The 14226-nt window shown below is 36.1% G+C and overlaps 2 protein-coding genes and 1 long non-coding RNA gene across 13 annotated transcripts in view; 1 reads left to right on the forward strand and 2 right to left on the reverse strand.

Annotated features, from left to right (window-relative positions):
- Positions 1–14226, forward strand: part of LOC127508159 (uncharacterized) — a 448826-nt gene that overhangs the window by 211910 nt on the left and 222690 nt on the right. The window lies entirely within an intron of this gene.
- Positions 1–14226, reverse strand: part of LOC127508119 (uncharacterized) — a 310593-nt gene that overhangs the window by 44530 nt on the left and 251837 nt on the right. The window lies entirely within an intron of this gene.
- On the reverse strand, positions 604–1523 carry LOC127508255 (uncharacterized). The gene is made up of 3 exons (XR_007928753.1): positions 953–1523; positions 759–845; positions 604–645 (listed from the first exon to the last, which is right to left on the reverse strand). It is a non-coding gene; the product is annotated as an uncharacterized LOC127508255 (long non-coding RNA).

Genomic DNA, 14226 nt, shown 5'->3' on the forward strand with positions numbered 1-14226 from the left:
TACTTAAAGAGTTTTCGAGGTTTTTAAAGGTTTATAACACCCAAATACTACTTTCATTCTTGCAATTAAACCTGGTTGCTACGAGCTGAATGTTGAGTAATTATTGTGACTAACTAGTATAATATAATAACCCATCAAGTAAAATAAAGAATCATGGTAGCTTTTCAGTCACTACATGAACCACATTTCCAAGTACAGAGGGGAAACACAAGGATGACTCTGTGGATAGAGAGAGAAGTGAATGAAATAAGGAACAACTCTCATGTTCAACTCTCTAATTTTAAATGTCATATTTAAAAGATCTTAGTCACCACAGAGCACACACATTATACACGATACAAATAATTATATCAATCTTCATACCAATTAATGTTCATATTACTGTTATTGCATACTGTTCAAAGATTTGGAAAAAAAAAATATTTCGATGCTGGGGGAACAAAGGTTCTTGAAACTTTCATGTCAATAAAGGCCATCTGAACTGAGAAAAAAAATAATAATAATAGAGGGAGATGCAAGAAATCTGAATAGAAATAACATGTTATTGACATGACCTTTAAATATTTAAAGCACAGATTGTGACGTATGCAGCAGCACTACCTACCAACGGATGCTCTCCCCTCGTTTCTCTTTTCTTCCACTTCACTGAAATAGTAAATGGAGAACATAATCACTGCTGGGTTAACAGATATACTGTTAATGCTTAAAAAATGATACATTGGACATTGTGTAAAAAAAATTACATTTTCTACTCTTACATGTGATGATAATCCGGACCAGAGAAGAAGGTCTTCTCAACATCCCGCAGAGAAATTCTGCAGCCCAGCCAGACCATATATGATGGTCTATCAAAAGAAAATTGTTCATTGAAATATACACAGATCTAGGAATTGAGGTCAAATTGAATTAATCATAACATTGCATTTCCCAAAAGAATGTTTGCAAATGTTACCTTCATAGAGAACTGCATTTGAAATGGCTCTCCAAATGGGATTTCACTTTGCTCCACTTTGTTGGGTGAAACAAAGCAGAACGGGCAGAGGAACTCCTTGCAGCATGTGGTGCATCTCTATAGTCCAGGAAAGGATCTTCCTTCTTGGATTGTGTGTTTCTTGAAAAAGAGAGAGTCCAATTGGTCAAATAAAACATTTTAAGTTCATTTCATATAAATAAATAGACATAAATTAGGCCTAAGCCTAGTACTTGACCAATTTATTTATTATTCTTTTGTCATATATTGGCTGCACTGAAATCACTTACAGAGAACACAGTACGTGACACAATATCACACGTGGTATTATTATTATGATGATCTCTCTGTTATGTCTGACTATTAAAATGGTCAAATGCCTCAATCAACATTACAAAAACAATGTCAAAATGAAGAGACATGCTCATAACATGTATTGTAGGGTAAACATGCCCAGGTAAAAAAAATACTATAGTAATTTATAGTAAATACTATAGTTTTTTTTTTTACCCATACTATAGTAAAGTACTTGAATTAATTTGTTGTGGTAATTCTATAGTTGCTGTGGTAATATAACAACTATAGTAATATAATCAAATTACTTTACCCAATACTGTACTAAGTTTTCTACAACTATAGGGTATATACAATATACACTACAGTTTACTGTAGTAAAAAATAAAGTATACTACAGTATTTATTACAGTTTATCGGTTCACTGTATACTACAGTATGCTGAAGGATTCATTAACGAAGTGTTGTCAATACTATTATTTATACAGTATAAGTTACTACAATTTACTATAGTATGGTTCAAAAACACTATAGTATTTACTATAGTATTTTTTGACCTGGGCAGGCTGACAGTGAGCACGCACGTGACAGTTAAAACATTAAGATTATTTTAACTTGCTTAAAATGGAAAAACATTGAGTAACTAACAAGATTTTACAACGAAGTGCTGCAGTTTATTGTACTGCCTAGGATTATTAATCATACCATAGTCACTCGCCAGTCGTGCTACAGTTTTGTTAAACGAATATGCTAACAATTAGTTTTACAGCATTATAAGCTAATATATGATGGCTATAAAGTGCATTCAAGACTATTTAGCAACTCACGATCACTTCACTTTGCAATTAAATGCATCACAATTGTTTTTAATGTTAAACAAATAAAAATTGATTTACATTTGATACTCACACTCTGAATGTCGTCCATCTCTTCCGAAAAGCATGCGGTCACTGGTCCTGTAATTCGGTAGGTGGCGTTGTCACTAAAATGTAGGGTCCTAGAAATGCGGTCCTGAAAATGCAGCCTCCGGTTGTGCAGGAAGATGCTACTCCCCTCCTCCTCCCCCTCCTCCTCCCCCTCCTCTCCGTGAAACGCAATAATAATAGCAAGATAACGTTAGCTTCGCGTTTCACAGTAAGCATAAACAACGGCTCCGTCGTAAACAAATTTAGTCAAAGTTGTCAATAGGCTATGAACGAATTCATAACAAACAGTGGGTGAAAACAATCCTTATTTGTGTTTATATCCTTGTGTTGGTTAGGCGAACATGAACGTCCATTTAGAAAAACAAAAAAATGGTTTAACTCACCTGTCCAGCAAAAAAAGAGCCACCTGAATGTCGGATTGGAAGCCCTTCTGCCGCCGGAGTTCTCGCCACCTTTCAAAGGCTTTTCCTATGTAAATTCGGGACTTTCCGCGTTCCTTCTCCTTTTCCCTTTTCTTTTCCAGGTGTTATTTTCCATAATTGTCATTTCAGATATCCGCAACTACATTCTTCCTAGGACAAATGACATCACTTTTGCCATTCATTTGTATGGGGTTTATCATTACAGATATCTACAATTCAGTTGCAGATATCCACTATGTGAATTACGGATATCTGTAACTGAATTGTAGATATCTGTAATTCCAGTTTGAGATATCTACAGCTTGATTCTGACTAGTCATAACTCCAGTTCAAGATATCTTTAATTCAACTCAATTCAAGATATCTACATGTTCCTTTTCAGATATCTTAAATTAAGTTTTGACTAGTCAAAATGGCATTGTAGATATCTCAAACTGGAGTTAGCGATAGTCATAATTTAATTGTAGATATCTATTATCAAGTTTTAGATATCTTGAAAAGAATTTTGATTAGAGATATCTGAAATTTGAGATATCTGTAACTTTCATTCCGCCTAGTCAAAATGTAATTACAGATATCTTGAATTAGAGTTTTGACTAGGCGAAATGACGTTGCGGATATCTTTATGCAAATTAGGCCCGCATCGCACTTTAGGCGGGAGCAGAGCGTGTTGTTGTTCTAATCATTAAAATCGCACCTGTTAACTTGTAATTAGCACTGATTAGCACCATGTAGGAGCAGCCAGAGGGCGAAGGAATTTTTAATCGTCTTTTTAATGCTGCAGCCCGTGCAAAACAGGAGCTGGCAGCGAGAAATGATGATTCAACCTTACTTTCCACAACAAGACGACTATTTCGCCGGCGAGTTCATCGAGTTCGGGGTAATTTTTCTTTTTTAACATCAGATTTGCTAACGTGCTATCAGAAGTTTGGGGTAGTTGTTTAATAACTTAAAGCAAAACAGCTGCCAAAATGCATTCTAGGGTCTTTTTGTGAATGTACTGGAGTCAAATGTTCGTTTAAAATTATGTTTTATTAAGAAATTTCGGTAAGAGCAGGTTCAGATAATTAACCTAATTAGCACAGGTGGAGAGCATTCAGTTAATCAACTCAACCAGTGTCAAGAGGTATAAATTCAGCAGACTTACCTCTGTTCATCTGAGAGTTTATCAGCATTAGGACCCACCCTACTTTCCCAACATGTCCAAAATTGAGCTCTCACCGTCCGTCCGATGAAAAATCCTTCGTCCTCGAGGAATCTTACCTCAATCCTCTGGCCTAAAGAATGATTATCCTCCACACGGCACCACCGCCGATCCCTCAGCGTTATCTCGCGGGTGTCAGCCCAAACAAACCGGCCCAGTATGCCGAGGCCTACCACGGGCAAAACATCCGCAATCTCTTTCCCCGTCTTTCTCATCTCCGGCTCATTCAATCCTTCCTGCCATAAAGAAATGGACAATAAAGCCCCTCAAATGCCAAGCTCGTGTCTCGGGCAATGCTGCCCTCTTCCTGCAAAGGAATGGGCCTTCCTCCAGCGTCAGGCCGCTGCACAAGCCGCGCCGCAGATTCATTTTCGCCAGCTTCCACTCTCCACCCTGCTGGCTCAAAACCGTAAGAACATAGCTCAAATCTTTTTCGTTTTCCTTGGTTGAATTTTGCTTCGTTTTGGTTGCTAAATCACGAGCACAGTTTATGCTATCTGGATACTAGATAATTAATGTAAAGACTCAGATAACTGATGAAAATAACTGTTGAGTTGAGGGTTCCTCCTAGTGATGGGAGAAACAAAGCTTCTAAATCAATTGAACCATCACTTCGAAAAAATGATTCACAGTTTCGCTCGGAACGTCACACGCCGGGGATGTCTACTGGTCAGAAGGGTAAATGCACCGTAGTCAGTTCAAGCATGCATGGAAAAACATTTTACCAACCAGTTGCAACAGTTTTATTTAAAGTGTTAAATGCTATTAAGGTTTGAGTGTCATAACACAGTCTCTTCTCTTTTGTTTCCATATACCCTTCTTTCAATCCCCACTTTGATATTTGGTGATTTCTTCTTTTTTGAGAAATATTTTACTTTAGTTTCTACTGACACCAATTATTTACCCATTTTTTTCCACTTCATTAACTGCTATCTACAAGCTACTTTCCACATACACTATATTTCATCCCCTTTTCCACAAGGAACCATCATCTGCACATAAAGATTTACCAATTCAATCATATGTCATTTATCATTATATTAAATGATAATGGGCTACACACACTTCCTTGTGGGCTTGTGTCTTGTTAAAAAAAACCCCTCTAAAATAACATTCAGAGATGTTTTATCATTTCATAACATATTTTGTCTGTTCATGGAGAAGTATGTTTCACCCCTTGTAAAATCTGTGTCCAGTGTTCATCAGTTGACACTTTTCGAACCAACAGATAAGGGTTCTCTTTCAAAATGTGTTCCCTTTGTACTCTCACACTTTTTTGTTATTGTTACTATGAAATATGCTTCACTTCTCCCATCACTATTATTATTATTATTATTATTATTAATTAATAAATGAATATATTATATTATTATCATAATTTATCAAGCTTGAAATGGTTTGAAATTGACGCCATCGGAGTGACTAGCGCTGCTTCCAAAATCGAATACTTCTCTACTATACAGTACACAAAAAACAGCATGCGAACAGAGTAGTATGTCCGAATTCACAGCATTCGAAAAAAAGTAATCGAAAAGTACTACTTCCGGCGAGATCCTGAAGTGCGCATACGATGGACACTTTACTATCCCATGAGGCCACGGGAGAGGATTTGTGAACGGAGTTGAAGGGACGTAACTGACGCTGGTAGGTCATGTGACAGTAACAACATTGCGGATGTAGTACGTCCAGATTAGCCTTTTTTCACACTTCTGGGTTTTTGTCTTCCGGAATGACCCACGCCGGGTAAAAGTTTTTCCGGTAACAGTGATAGATAGCTGAGCCTGGCGCAGCTGTGCATTATCTCACTCCATGTGCTGTAAAGACAGTGCCTGCGTCTCAATGTACATACTATCCGTCCTAAATAGTAGGCTATGTGACATTAGTAATATTCAATAGCTACTATTTAGGGTGGATAGTAGGCTATGCACATTGGGATGCAGGGAGTGTTTTAAGCGACGTGGTGGGAAAATGATCGTCTGGCAGCTCTCTTATCATGCAGACCTGATCCTCTGATTCATAATGAGAAGCAGGACCGCTCACTCTGGATATTTCTATATATATATATATAAACACTTCTGTCATCTCTCAATGATAATTCATCTCATTCACTCATATTTTCCTGTAGTCATCAAATATGCACAGTATTACAAACCCATAGTATTGTTGCTGTTGCAACATGCAAAGACTGATAGTTGTGTACAGTGTGGTCTTGGAAATTAATTATGTCTTAGTTTAATCATTTTAATCTGTCAGGATTAGTTATAACATATGCTTGAATGTGGGATGTAATGCCATGAGATTAATGCATACTATATATTTTAAACGTATTAAACTCACGACAATATTATGTATCTCTCACGACTTTATATCCCGCATTGAAGCATATATTGGGAGTTTAGTTTATTTAATGAATAAATTATATAATGTTGGTCGTACAGTGATACAGTGAGCAGGGGAATTGCAGCTGCAGAATGACAGCTGCTGAAATAAAACCACCCGCCGGTAAATTCGAGTAACGGTGGCCGTACAAGCTACAAACAAGCAGAAATTAATTTCTTTGTAGATTGTACAACAGCAACTTGGAAAACAGACAAAACAGAAAAGGTAAGAAGTGATATTTGAGAAAAGAGCATATTAATCTCATAGCGCAGACCCATAGTGGAACTAACTTTACCCTGTGCCACGTGACTTCCGATTCTTGTGAAAAAGGCTAATTGACATCTTGTTATTTCAGGGCACGTGAGGTCCCAAACATAATGCATGATGGGATACGCTTAGCCTCGAATACTGCTCTGCACAAGCAGTATTCGAGAGTGGAGTATTCGAGAGTATTCGAGAGTTGGCCACTGGAGAGTGCGCATGTACGCACTCTCCAGTGTCCAAGACCGCAAGTGTGAGTATTTGGCAGTGTTGCCAATTTAGGTATTTTGTCACTAGATTTGGTGACTTCCCCGCCCCTTTTGAGACTTTTTTTTAAAAGTTTAGGGACAAATCTAGCAACTTCTTGTTGCTAGATTTAACATTTCTAGCAACTTCAAATCTAGCAACTTCATGTAAAGAGATGCTGCTTCTGAGATCAGACACACTGATGCTGGACAATAAACTGTTTCCTTTGTACCAGGAGAGAGCCACATGGTTCACATTCACAGCTGAACACACCAGGGAACAGTTTGATGATGATGATGATGATGATGATGAACACTGTGAGGAGTCTCTGGTGATGGCAGGAACAGGCAGACGGGCTGGAGAATAAACAGACATAATCAATTTTGGCTAATACACCAATGTATTTGTAAAATACAGGCTAAACACTAATTTAAAAAATGACTCAAACCACTGGGTTTCATTTGACACTTCTAGCTGCGTCCCAATTCAGAGGCTGCGTCCTTCAAAGGCCACATTTGAAGGCCAATTGCGTCACTGTGGCACAATGAAGTCTGTTCCTGTTTGAAGGCTCCTTCAAATGCATTTCACTGGTAATGAAGGATACAACAGATGCCTCGCCTATCTCAGAAATCATTGCATGCCAATGATGACAGGATTTTTTTTGAGAGAAATTTCCAGATTACACCCTAGACAGCAGTGTGTCGGTGTCAATAATATTGGCCCAGATCCGGCCCAGATGTGGGCTGGATCTGGGCTGACACTATGTTGCTGTCTGGGAATTTAAGTGTTAGGTTCTACTTACTCAAATAAAGTAATATATACGGATGTAACATTAAAAAAAAATAAAATAAATAATATATATATATATATAACGGTTCAAATGTTGACTTGTATTTTACCAAGATATGATTTTATACTCTTTATTATGTACATTACATAAATAGACTAAGGTGAGAGGCTTTGAACCCTGTTTTGTTTTTAGGCAGTTGAATATAACTTTTAAAACAGTCCAGTACAAACGTTACTGCCGCTCATCAATGGCAGCTGTCACATTTGCTAGGCCACAAGAACAGTCCTCCATAGGCTAGACCGTCCCATTTAATCGCTCGGTTCAATGTTTGTGGCCTATGAAGGATGCAGCCTTTGAATTGGGACACAGCTTGTCTGTTCTAAAGAATCTAAAAAGGCCCAAATTATTCAGAAGTTAAAACTGACAAACATAAATATTTTCTATATTTTATGACCAGCAGGTGGTGCTGTCTGGGGTTTTCTAACTCATCGTATAACAGTGGTTAGTAGTGTCCTCTGCATTACTTATGGAGAGGTTTAAAAATAGTGGAAAAAAAAGTAAGTTTTTCAGAAAATTAAAAAAGGCAAAAATTGAAAACCAATGTATGCATATGTCTCAGCATGAGCATGAGAATTAAGTTTCTTGAACTGAAACATCCGACAGATGTTTAAAAGACCAATAAATGAGTTTGAAATTGACCAGTTACTCACAATAGACGGTAAGATTAAATTCCCTGACTTGGTCTCCTGCCCCTCCCTTGACGTTTACTTCATAAGGTCCAGAGTCTGAGGTTCTGCTGTTGCTGATGGTCAGAGATCCAGTCTGATGATCCAGCTTCAGTCTGTCTGTGAATATCCCATCAGGACCATCAAATAATGAGATCTGACCGGCATCTATGAGAGCTATGAGAGCACGTTGATCTCCAAACCTCCACAGTATCTTATTTCTCGGTAGTTCAGCAACACCAGGCTTTAGAAGGACTGAATCTCCCTCCATCACTGACACTGACTTCACTGCGTCTATATCACCAAACACTCCTGCAAAACAAAAACTTATAGACAAATGAAAAATACCTGAGAAAAGAGAGCACTAACCACTACTAACTTTAACTTAAACACAAACACGGATTAAATGTCTACAAAAGTAGATTTAATAAAGATGAAAGTTGTCTATATAGAATCAAATATGTTCCCACAAGGATATAAATCACATACAAATCACAATTTTTCCTTGCAATATTACCATGTTCAGGTGTTAGGTGTAAATTCTGCCTCTGCCACAACAAAATGACAACAAAAGACATTTACAAAGGCATCTAAATAACAGATGTGTTTTTAGCTAATAAAAGAGTATGTTGCTTAGAGGAGATGTCAAAATCGACGTTTCCAGTCATGAATCTCCTGAATACTCTTAAAATCCCACAATTTTTGTAATTAAATGAGAACAAAAGTTGTATGAAGTCAGAATAAACTCCCATGAGCGCACCAGCTTTTGTTTGTGTCGAGTTAAACCCATGAAACCTCAAAGCATGACTTTTATTGGTGTCGTTTCCCTTTTTAGAGTTAGTTGTAATGACAAAACACAATAATTTTAGTTTCTGAAATGCATTCTATATAAGATATGAGAACAACTGAAGAGTGTACACATGAAAAAATACATTGGAGTATATTATTTTCTATACTTTGTAAAAAGATCGACTGCTAAAGCATGCTGTAGCTATTAACTATGATTATCTGATAACTACTGTAGTATACTTTAGATTTTACTGAAGTAAACTGTGTAGTATTTTATACTATAGTTGTAGAAAACTTGCTAGAGTATTGGGTAAAGTAATTTTTTTATGTAACTATAATAAATTTACCACAACATCTATAAAACTACCTCAACAAATTCATTCAAGTTACTCTAGTAATCTTACCATAGTATGGTTCAAATAAATTTACAATAAAGTTACAGTAAATTACTATAGTATTTTAATTTACTGTACAGTTTACTGTAGTACCTTAACTATATGTAGCGGGGAAATGATCGTAAAGAGAACACTAAATATAGCTGACTATGCCACCCTGTTAACCAGGGAAATATTAATACTTATGAATTAACCACATTCAAAGGGCACACAGGAGCGTGGTGTCGAAAGGAAGGACAGAGACGTAGATACCAAAAGTACAAACGCTTTATTATTTTGACAATCAAGCATTAATCTTCAAAACATTAAAAGACTGTACTGAGTTACAATATACAAACTTGGAAGACATTAGAAAACATGAAGAGGAGACGAGGCTTGCTAGTGGAGGTCAGCTAGTTTAATGAGCGCTATAGGCTCCTATATCACAATCTGACCACAACACACACACACACACACACACACACACACACACTGCACTATGTGACAGAGTCCCATCACCACACACGAGGGCCTGTCTGAAGCCTCGCTCCTGCAACAAAAGACGAGATAGTCTCCAAATAAACAAAACAAAAATAGTACTGATAATAATAACAACAACAGACCAAATGTAGATAGTTTGGTATTAAACCAGAAAATAAAACAAAAAACATCTGCTTTAAGGTTCAAAAACTAATATCAAATGAGGTGGATGTTCACACCACTTTCATATACAGTTGTGCTTAAAAGTTTACATACCCCTTGCAGAATCTGCAAAATGTTAATTATTTTAACAAAATAAGAGGGATCATGCAAAATGTGTTCTTTTTCATTTAGTACTGTCCTGAATAAGATATTTTGCATAAAAGATGTTTACATAAAGTCAAAAAATAGCTGAATTTATAAAAATGACCCATTCAAAAATGTACATACCCTTGATTCTTAACACTGTGTGTGGTTACCTGGATGATCCACGACTGTTTTTATGTTTTGTGATGGTTGTTCATGAGTCTCTTGTTTGTCTCCTGCCCAACATTCTTCAGAAAAATCTTGCAAAAATCCTGCAAATTCTTCAGATTTCCAGCATCTTTTGCATATTTGAACCCTTTCCAGCAGTGACTGAATGATTTTGAGATCCATCTTTTCACACTGAGGACAACTGAGGGACTCAAACTCAACTATTAAAAAAGGTTCAAACATTCACTGATGCTCCAGAAGGAAACACGATGCATTAAGAACCAGGGGGTGAAAACTTTTGAACAGGATGAAGATGTCCAAATTTGTTTAATTTTGTTTAAATATCTAATTTTTTTCATTTAGTACTGCCCTTCGGAAGCAACAGAAGATACTTACGTTTCCCGGAAGACAAATTAAGTAAAATTTATCTTGATCTTCAAATTCAATTCAATTCAAAATGAGTGGTGAACATGTTTCGGGGCTTTTCTCAGGAGACTAGCGTATATTGACCCATAGCAGAGCGCCATCTGCTGTTTTGGAAGAGGAAGTTGCTCAACTGCATTTGTGAGAAAATCAAGCCGAGAGATCTCATAAAAAGGTAAGTGTCTTACAATCGTAACAGACAGGTGTGTGTTTGTATGCACTAGATTTGGTATTTGTTCAAAGGTCACATGCCATTTGTAGGATGGTTTGTATTGATTTGTGAAATATGATGTAGGCTCATTTATTTATATTTGTAAAACACAATACATATATTTGTTACTCATATGCGTTTTCGCTCAAACTGACCTTTGTATTTGTTCATCACTTTCTGTTTGTTTGCGAGTCGAGTTTTCCTTCGCAAAGCAGATCGTGTTTGTTTGCGAAATGCTGTTTAATTATGGCACAATATTAACTCCATAGACATTTCCCCGAACACGCGCTAAGCGCTGCCAATCAAAGCACACTGGGCCAGCTAACCAATCACAGCACATTTAGTATCTCGGAAGGAGGAGCTTCATCGAAACTGCTTGTTCACTGGGATGGGTCTGTCTGCGGACTGCAAGAAAGCGACGTAACAGGGAGGAGAGTTGAAGTTGTCCAGAAATTCACACAGAATCAAGGTGTCAACACGAGATACTGTCTGCAAGATGGCAGCTCGAATAGAGACTAGATTTAATAGGGGAAACTGCGAAAACAGGAATAAAACAAACGATTAAACTAAAGGTTGGACGCGATACAGTGTCGCTCACAACTTACCAAAGATCCAGCAATCCATGGATTTTCCATGCAGCCAGGAATCGGGTTTAATTGCCTTCGAAAATCGCAAAATTTAAATTCTTTAAATACTGTAGTCAGGTCTAAATCCGGGTGAACACTTCTACAGAAATGTCCAGTCTAGTCTTTACAGAAATATGACACTTGAAAAGCACTTTAGGATTACAATTTCTTTATATTCTAAAATGAAACAATATGTTATTTGAACACCTTCTTGAGCCATCAATGTTGCAATATTTGTTTTTTTATTTAATTATATGAATTCCAGCAGCACAGAAAGTGCTTTATTTTGAGGTCACAAACAGGTTTTTCTACCATTTAAAATACAATAATGTATACATAACTATCAAATATAGGCGAGAACAGGGACGAAAGTACCATTTTTCACAAAAAAATTAATTTTAAAGATAATGTTTTAGACAGCGATATATTTTTGCTGTGGTCAGTAACTCACAAGTGTGGTCTGTCAGTACCAGGTGGAATTTTGAGCGGCTTCAGTATAATTTCACTTTGAACATGAATTGCACATTACACAGGTGGGTCAAAAAAACACAACAATACAAGCTTTGTAATTTTTTTTTTTTTTTTTTTTATTAAATATACCTGACTATGACCTTGTTAATATGTAACTGCAAACATATTTTGTCCATTATCTTTGTAAAAAAAAAAAATTAAATTTAAATTGAGAATTTCAGTTTCATCAAATGTAACCCGACAGTACAAACTTGAATTGTTTAGAATATATATATATATATATATATATATTTGGCAATGTCTATTTATTTTATAAAACCTTTTTTCAACAACAATATGAAAATTAAATTAAATTAGCATAATATAAATTCTCAACATAATGTAACAGTTGTCAAGTTTCCAATCCAGCTGTTTTTATGCATAAATTCAAAATATGCATAAAAACATCTGAATAGAAACACTGCAAATTCATAGGTGGATGTGGAAAAGCTAAAGTATGGCTAAAAACTAAACGTGACTATGGTAAATGTAAACCGATTGAGTGAATAAATGGTGACAGAAATCAGCAACAGATGTGTCCAGAAACATCTGGCTGAATCAGACCTCTGTCTGTCTTTCTGACCCTCATATTCTGCTATAATATGACAAAAACATGTTTTAATAAATGCTGCAGCGCAGAGAAAGCCACCACATTAACAGTGGGACAAAAGAAACACATGTTGTCACTGCAGCGGGACAAAAGTAACAACTCCTGATATTTAATCCCGATTTACTTTCATAATGAAAAATTCTGACAAGGCAAACTTCAGGATGTGTAACAGCACTAAATAACCTGTAGATTGATCATTATTGACCATTAAGTTTGACACCTTGCAGCAGCCATTTTGTAAAATGCATTTTTCACGAAAATTGTCACTGGTGATTTCTCTTCATGATATACTAGTTGTTGGATCACTGTCTCCTGCTGTGTTTTTGTTTTCATTTTCACATGGCGGCCACTCAGACTGAGTACTAGAGCCGGAGCTTTAGTGCTTAAAGGTGAAGTAGGCTATGTAGTTTCTGCGACGCTAGTCGCGTCTGGCAGAGTCACAAAAATAAAGCAACCTTGCAAACGTCCCTTCTGCGTGTCGCGGCTGAGCCTCAGCTCAAACATCTGCACCGCTAACAGCATACAGTCTTTTAATTGTACAACATGACTCGAAATTAAACGTAAACGGATAATTTCCGTTCACTCAAAATAACGTAAAATAAAAAACGTATATTTCACTAAAAATATTAAATTCATTGTGTCGAAAACGAAATGATTTAGGAGTTTTTACATGATTTATTCAGGTAGATTCCATTAAATCAATCAAATCTTAAAAACCACTTAAAAATATCATGTGCAATATTGTTACCATATATATTTTTAATTAGATATCACTTTTCTTTTTTTTTTTACAGTGATGTTGTACTCACAGTATAGTTTTCTATAGTTAGAAATATGTGAGAAATATTAAATGTTTATCTTTTTTAGACCCCCAAAACATGATTAAATATATTGCCGTCCATTTGAAATATGATACAATTTTATTTGCCTTACATATTAAACATATTTTAAGATTTCTGTAAAGACACATACTGTTGTGGTATGAATTAAAGTCTGTAGTCAATAATTTGATCCCTTAAAACTCATCTTTGATCACCAAAATTACATATTTAATCATTTTTTTCCTGTGGAAAAAAAAACGTAATGCCTTAAAATAGCTTGAATGTAACTTCACACCCTTGCCTCATTTAATATACACACATCTATGAATATGATAGTGTTGACTTATGATTTTGCACATGGTTTGTCATAAAGCATATTAAAAACACCACATAGACATATAAACAACATTAAAAACTTGACTTTCACCACAGGGGGACTTTAAAAAAGAAACAGCACATTCTCATATAACCTGACACCAGCTTATAAGCACACGCACCTAACATGCTATATTAAATAATATGTGTAGTATTTATGCACTCCAGTATTATAATTTCTAAAAAAAAAAATATTTATTACAGTGTTTGCTTGGTCATGGGCCATTGGAACCACAGTAACAAATCCCAATTTAACCCCTGCATGAGTACAATGAATAAGTAAAAACTTTCTACAAAATAATAAGTCTTGAGTAAT

Source organism: Ctenopharyngodon idella, chromosome 3, assembly GCF_019924925.1.
Source record: "Ctenopharyngodon idella isolate HZGC_01 chromosome 3, HZGC01, whole genome shotgun sequence".
NCBI lineage: Eukaryota > Metazoa > Chordata > Actinopteri > Cypriniformes > Xenocyprididae > Ctenopharyngodon > Ctenopharyngodon idella.